This window comes from Amphiprion ocellaris, chromosome 24, assembly GCF_022539595.1.
Source record: "Amphiprion ocellaris isolate individual 3 ecotype Okinawa chromosome 24, ASM2253959v1, whole genome shotgun sequence".
In the NCBI taxonomy this organism is placed as follows: Eukaryota; Metazoa; Chordata; class Actinopteri; family Pomacentridae; genus Amphiprion; species Amphiprion ocellaris.
Window position 1 is genome coordinate 10,635,914 of NC_072789.1, and position 6,180 is coordinate 10,642,093.

A 6,180-nucleotide genomic window follows, 5' to 3' on the forward strand; every position below is an offset into this window, starting at 1 on the left:
TTGGCTTAAAAGAGCGAAATAACTGCCATTGCTACCTTATAACAGTTAGCTCTGTTGGCAGCTTTTTCTGGTGAACTGACTCTTGCCAGATGAGCTAAGAAGAGAAGCAAACCCAGGAGATAATGATGTGTTTGGGTTTGGTCACTGAAGTATTTTAGGATAAGGCTGCAGAGTTAGCTATGTGAGTGGGGAAATAATCTGTATAGCTGCAGATGGTTTGATTGATGATGGCAAATTACACCTGTACAGACCATTTTCATTTTATGTGATCCCACATGGCAGCGCAAGATAACTGTGTTTATTGGACTTCACTACCCAGAAAACCTGTAAGCTGCTGTTAGTTGGTGAACTGCTTGACCCACTTTCTATGTCTTCCCCAAGCACTCACGACCTGCTGTCACCTGGAGCCCTTAAGATGATGTTAATACCAGGTGTAAACAGGGAGGAAGTTATACAAGCTGAGAATCTGCATCGTTTCTGGATTAACTGTACTTTCCTGAATCTCACTTTGATATCAAAACAACATGCTGGGAAATGTGATGACAAATAATTGCATTTCATACAGCCTGGAGTGACCTGAGTCAGCATAATCAGTTAACAGGGAAATGATGCTGTGTAGATCATGTGTGTAACTAGATTGTAGTCCAACCACACGGCCCTATGTTACGTGTGTGTTATGACATTAGTGTCCCCAGACCATGTGTATCATTCAATTTTTGGGACACACACACACACACACACACACACACACACACACACACACACACACACAGCAGGTCTGATGCCTCCAGCAGTGTAACCTTTGCAGGCAGCTTCATGTCTTTATTTAGTTGTTATTCTGTTGCAATAACAAGAGAAATCAGTACTTTTTCACTGATCGAAGTCAAGCAGACAATAGTTATTAAGCAAGCCGTTTCAGCAGTTGCATAACACCTACCACAGCAACTGGTTTCTTGTATCTGCAGCTCTATAATAGTTGGAATCAAACGCAAGAGCGATTCACCACACGCAGAAATGAAGGAGGAATCTGGCTTGATTACAAGGCCAGTGTATGCAATCACAGAGGCCTTGAGCCTTAATAACACACAGATGCAGGCCTGTAAGAATGCATAAGCAAAGATGGAATGATGGGGAGGCAGAAACACTGCAAAGCAGTGAGCAGATCGGATTTGTTTGGAACTTTCACTCTGGTTTTATTGGGTCTGAAAATAGTTTTCTGTCTTCAGGACCTATTATGAGTTTGGTTCTGTGTTCTTAATGTTATGTCTTACCTGTGGTTGCATGTGTGTATGCTCATGTAACCAAGCCAGTACTCTTGAGTCCTCTTCAGCCAGTGTTATTAGTCTAATCGCTGTATTTACGTCATATTTGTGTGTGTTTGTGGGACAAAGACAAATGATCGTAGCCAACCTGGAGCAGGGTTCCAGAGATATGGAATTGTGTTGGGAATACTTTTGGAACATGGATGTGTGTGTCTGTGAACATGGTCTGGCTGTGTGGGAATATATACTTCCAAGTTAGTGGCATTCAAATTCTCAACCGTAATTACTCAAAAACTCCTATGGGATGTTAGTTAATTTGTTCTCATAGTTACGCACGTACACATAAATAATAACGCTGCCAAAACCAGGCTGCATTTCTACATCAGGACGCAAAAAAAAAAGCGTGTGCATCTACATTTATATAAGGGATAATTAAGGATGAGCCAAGCAGTGAAACTTATGCTCTATGGAAGGTATTGCTTTCATAATCACATGGATCAAGGTGGATTTTTCTCCTCATATCTTAGCTATTTAAAAGCAAATAGAGACTAAGGAGGATTTAATCATATTTTGGGGAATAACAGCCTAATAAACAACTCAGAAAACCCTCAGGTAAAATGATTTAAACCATTCATGTAGGACGAGGATGCAGAGCTGTGTGGTTAAATAAAAAAAAATAGTGCACACCTACTTAATCAGTGGGTGCTGATAATTTTAAAAAATATCAGTTTTTAGCTTGTGAAAAGTTCTAGATAGTTTGGGTTTTGTTGCTCTGGTCAACCTGCATCTGGACCGCTTAATATATGGAACTGAAGAGTTTTTAGGAATTAAATATAAAAGCAATTAATGCTTCATCCCTCTGCACCCCAAAGTCCTTCACCTCAATGGAAACAACACAACCATTGCTAGAAGTAAAGAAAACTCAAACATAATAATAATAATAATAAATTTTATTTATAAAGCGCTTTTCCAAAAACTCAAAGACGCTGTACATAAAATACAATAAGATAAAACAAAACTGTTAATTAAAATCAATAGATAGTAAAACAAGTTCAAGATAAAATACAGAATCACTTAAGGAAAGCAGATCTAAAAAGGTGAGTCTTTAAAAGGGATTTAAATGTGGTGAGGTTGGTGCAGTCACGGAGGGCATGGGGGAGTGAGTTCCAGAGTGTGGGGGCGGCAATGGCGAAGGCTCTGTCCCCCCAATGTCGCCGGCTGGTCCTGTGCGGGATGGAAAGGAGGTTTGTGTGGGAGGAGCGGAGATTCCTGGGGGGGGTGTAGGGGAGGAGCAAATCGGTAAGGTAAGAGGGGGCAAGATTATGGATGGACTTGAAGGTGAGGAGAAGCAGTTTGTACTGGATGCGGTGTGAAATGGGGAGCCAATGGAGGTTCTGCAGGATGGGGGTGATATGGTCGTGAGACATAGCAGTATGACACAGTTGTAAAGCCATAAATTATAAAAAAATAACTGAAGATACATTTTTAATCCGTTTCCATTCTTCAGCCGAAGAGTCTGAATTTTTGTCCCGTGACTTTTTATTGAATTTGAACTGAATTACTGACTTCTTGATTATGCTGAAGAGCTCAGATTTTTTTCTTTTTCACATAATCTGCTGCAATTTTTTTTTTTTTGGCAAAATTTGAAATGAGATGTAGAATAAAGGGATTCTTAAGAAATATCACTAGTTTATACTTAGGTTTGGTTAAGCTTTCTCATGAAATGGCATGCACAGGTGAGCAGTTCAAGGACTGTTGGGAATCTGGCAATCCATCAATTCCTTTGCTTTTACAGCTTCTGGTTCTAAAAATGGTGTCATTTTGGTGATATATTTATTTTTCAACCTGGTTTTGTGGTTCAGAGGGTTACTATCTATTTAAAATATGAAATCGTAAACCGTTTGAAGCTGCTAATTTATACAAGTGTTATATTTAACAATCCTGTCACAGTTTTCTAGCCTAAACTCCTTGTTTCTTAGATGTTGATGGTCATTTGTAGCCTAGAAATGTTAATATACAATAACCCACAAGAAGTAACCCACAAGAAGTAACAATTGTAAAACATCTTAAAGAACGCTACTTTTGTGTACCATTAGAATACTTTTTTTCTTTCCAGTTAAATTAATTATCTTGCATCCCCTCTGATTTACTTCATGACCCCTTTAAGGAGTCTTAACCCTTAAGTCAGTCAAAAATATCAAGTATTTTAATATAAATGCCCATTTTGCTTCTTTTAGTGTAACAACGTAATATTTCCCCCACAGCTGACAAGATCTTTTACATTTTCTGGCCATAACTTTTCTCTGGTGTTCTCTTATTCTGATCTGTTTTGGATTCTTTTGTAATAAACAGAAGAACATTTGCCAGATTCTCGGCCCTCCGGGGCAATGGAGCATGCCAGGGTATATTTCTGTAGCGCAGCTGTTCAGAGGAGGTTTTTTTCTGGGGTCTAATTGATGCAATGATTCCCCTGCTCCAACAACATGGTTCAGGGTGTTGTTAATAAATTATTCTAATGTAGACCACTTTAATGCGTGTTTTTTTAAATCAATCTTTCTTACTGCACTGACTTCCTCATAAGCCTGCACCACAAAAGCTTCCTTCATTTGTGCCAGACTCATGAATCCAGATAAGTGTTAATTTTGGACTTGAAAGTCTTGATCTAGCAGCCCTGATCGGCATTTCTCCTTTTTAGCTTTCTATTCTGTTCTATAATTTTAAAAAAACCAACAAAAAAAACCCAAGGTGCTATGCAAAGCGGAAATATGAGCCAGGAAATATGAGCCCATATTTGATAGATTTGAAGACAGCATCAACTGTATTTCTAATAGAATGACTCAGATTTAATATGATTCACATCAGTTTTCCAGTTTTCCCCATGGTAAATTCAGTTTTCTTTCTTGTGGGAAAATCAGCATCATCACTGTGGTCATCAGGAAGTCGGTGAGCAATTATGAGAAATATACCAGTAGGAATGTGAGATCATACTTGGGCAACGTTTTTATTAATATATTTTATTTATCAGCTCCGGAGGTCATTTCTAATATTTGTCCAGCTGCCTCTGACGACACACCGTTACCATGGGAACCACTTATGTACATTTCCCATCTCCCTGCCATAGGTGGCGTTGAACCATGAAGGGCTTTTATACAGTAACATTATATTTTGTGTCTTTTCACCCTGTAACCTAGTCCTGACTGCTGAGGAATATGATATACAGATTCATACTGTGCAGTACCTCTTCATCGCTGCACTGCTGTTATCAGTTTTTTAATATTGGAACCAATATCATACAGCTGTGCCTGTGTTGGATAGCTCTGACTTGTGCTTATTGTAACACTTTAGTGTGAAATACAGGAGCTGTGTCCCAGTTTCATACTTAATACAATGATTAATTATATATGCATGCTAATCTTTGTAGCTAGAATTGAAGAAATCAACATTAGAGTCTTTCCAGAGCCGTCATGTCCTGGTTTCTTAGTTGCTTCTCCCCATTTGGTAGAAACTCGGTAGTGATCTTTGTTGTGAGCATTAAACTGACCTAGAAAGTGTCAGTTTTGTGTCTTATAAAATAGAGTGCATTGCATTGTAGGATTCCATTGTAGAGTTGTCGAAGGCAGAATATAGTTGACATACAGTAGAGTCCAGTAGATACATTTTAACATTCACAATTCAAACACTGTTGAATAAACAGACTCAGATTTTTATTTTTCTGCTGCTTTGACAACCTCTACCGTTTCCTTTGTGCCTTTCATTGTTGTGGAATTTATTAGTTGTGCCGTGGCATTTCATCCTACAAAAAGAGGCAATTGTTTAAACTGTCATCCATTCTCTTCTGTTTTGTTCAGTCACAATCAGCTGTTGATGCGTGAAGGACAAAAAACTGTCACCACTGACCACCGGTCAGACAGATAGCCGAGCTGAATATAGTCCAGAGGAAACCCTGAAATATATTTAGAAGTGAAAGAGTCATAATTCCACTAAATTAAGTGTCAGTGTATGTCACGAGACAGGCCACCATACAAATACTTGCAAAAAAAAGGACTATCCTGCATATCTAATACACTCCTGGTTCGTGTAGGAATAGATGAATAGTAGCAATAAGTAGCTGCGATAGACAGTTTATCAGTACCAATATGAAAATAGTTTGACAGTTTTACTTAAATGCACCACGTACATACCACCATGAAAGCACAGAATAAAAAGTTTAATTGAAAGTAGGCCAGTAAAAATATCAATAATTATCCATATCAACTGAAATGACTGATTTTATCACGATGCATTCTACAGTTTTACCACTGAGCCCTGCACTGAGGTGATGGATGAGTTTGAAAAGACCTTAACCTTTGAATCTCCTCCAGATACTTTCACTTATGCCTGATGAGAGCTCTTCTCTGGAGGTTATGTGCAGACTGTTGATTGCAATCTCCTTCACCTTTCTGTAAATGTTCCCACACTTGTAAAATTCAGGGTAATTTACACATTAATGATGGACTTTTTTTTTTCCACAGCAGACATTCTTGACTTCTTGTGAAGCACAGAATTAACAACGGGTCTTTCTTTGCATAGTTTCCCATTGAGCAATGAGAGTGTGAGAGTGAGCAGACAAACAGATTTAGCCGTCGTTTATTTTGTTTACTTAATTGTTGTGTATTTTTACATGTTTACCATGTATGGCGAGATCAGTTCAGCTCAGTGTCAACGCGAGGAAATGCCCAATTAATTTATTGAAAACATCTGTGTGAATGTGCAGGACTTTTATTTGTTTGTTTTCTTTAAACATACAAATGTGTTTGTAATTTAGAATGAAAGTAATGAAACAGAATTAAAAGCATTTACATTTTCAGATGTATTCACAATAGTACAGCTGACCACCAGATCTACTGTATACAGTCTGCCAATAGGGGGAGCCAGAAAT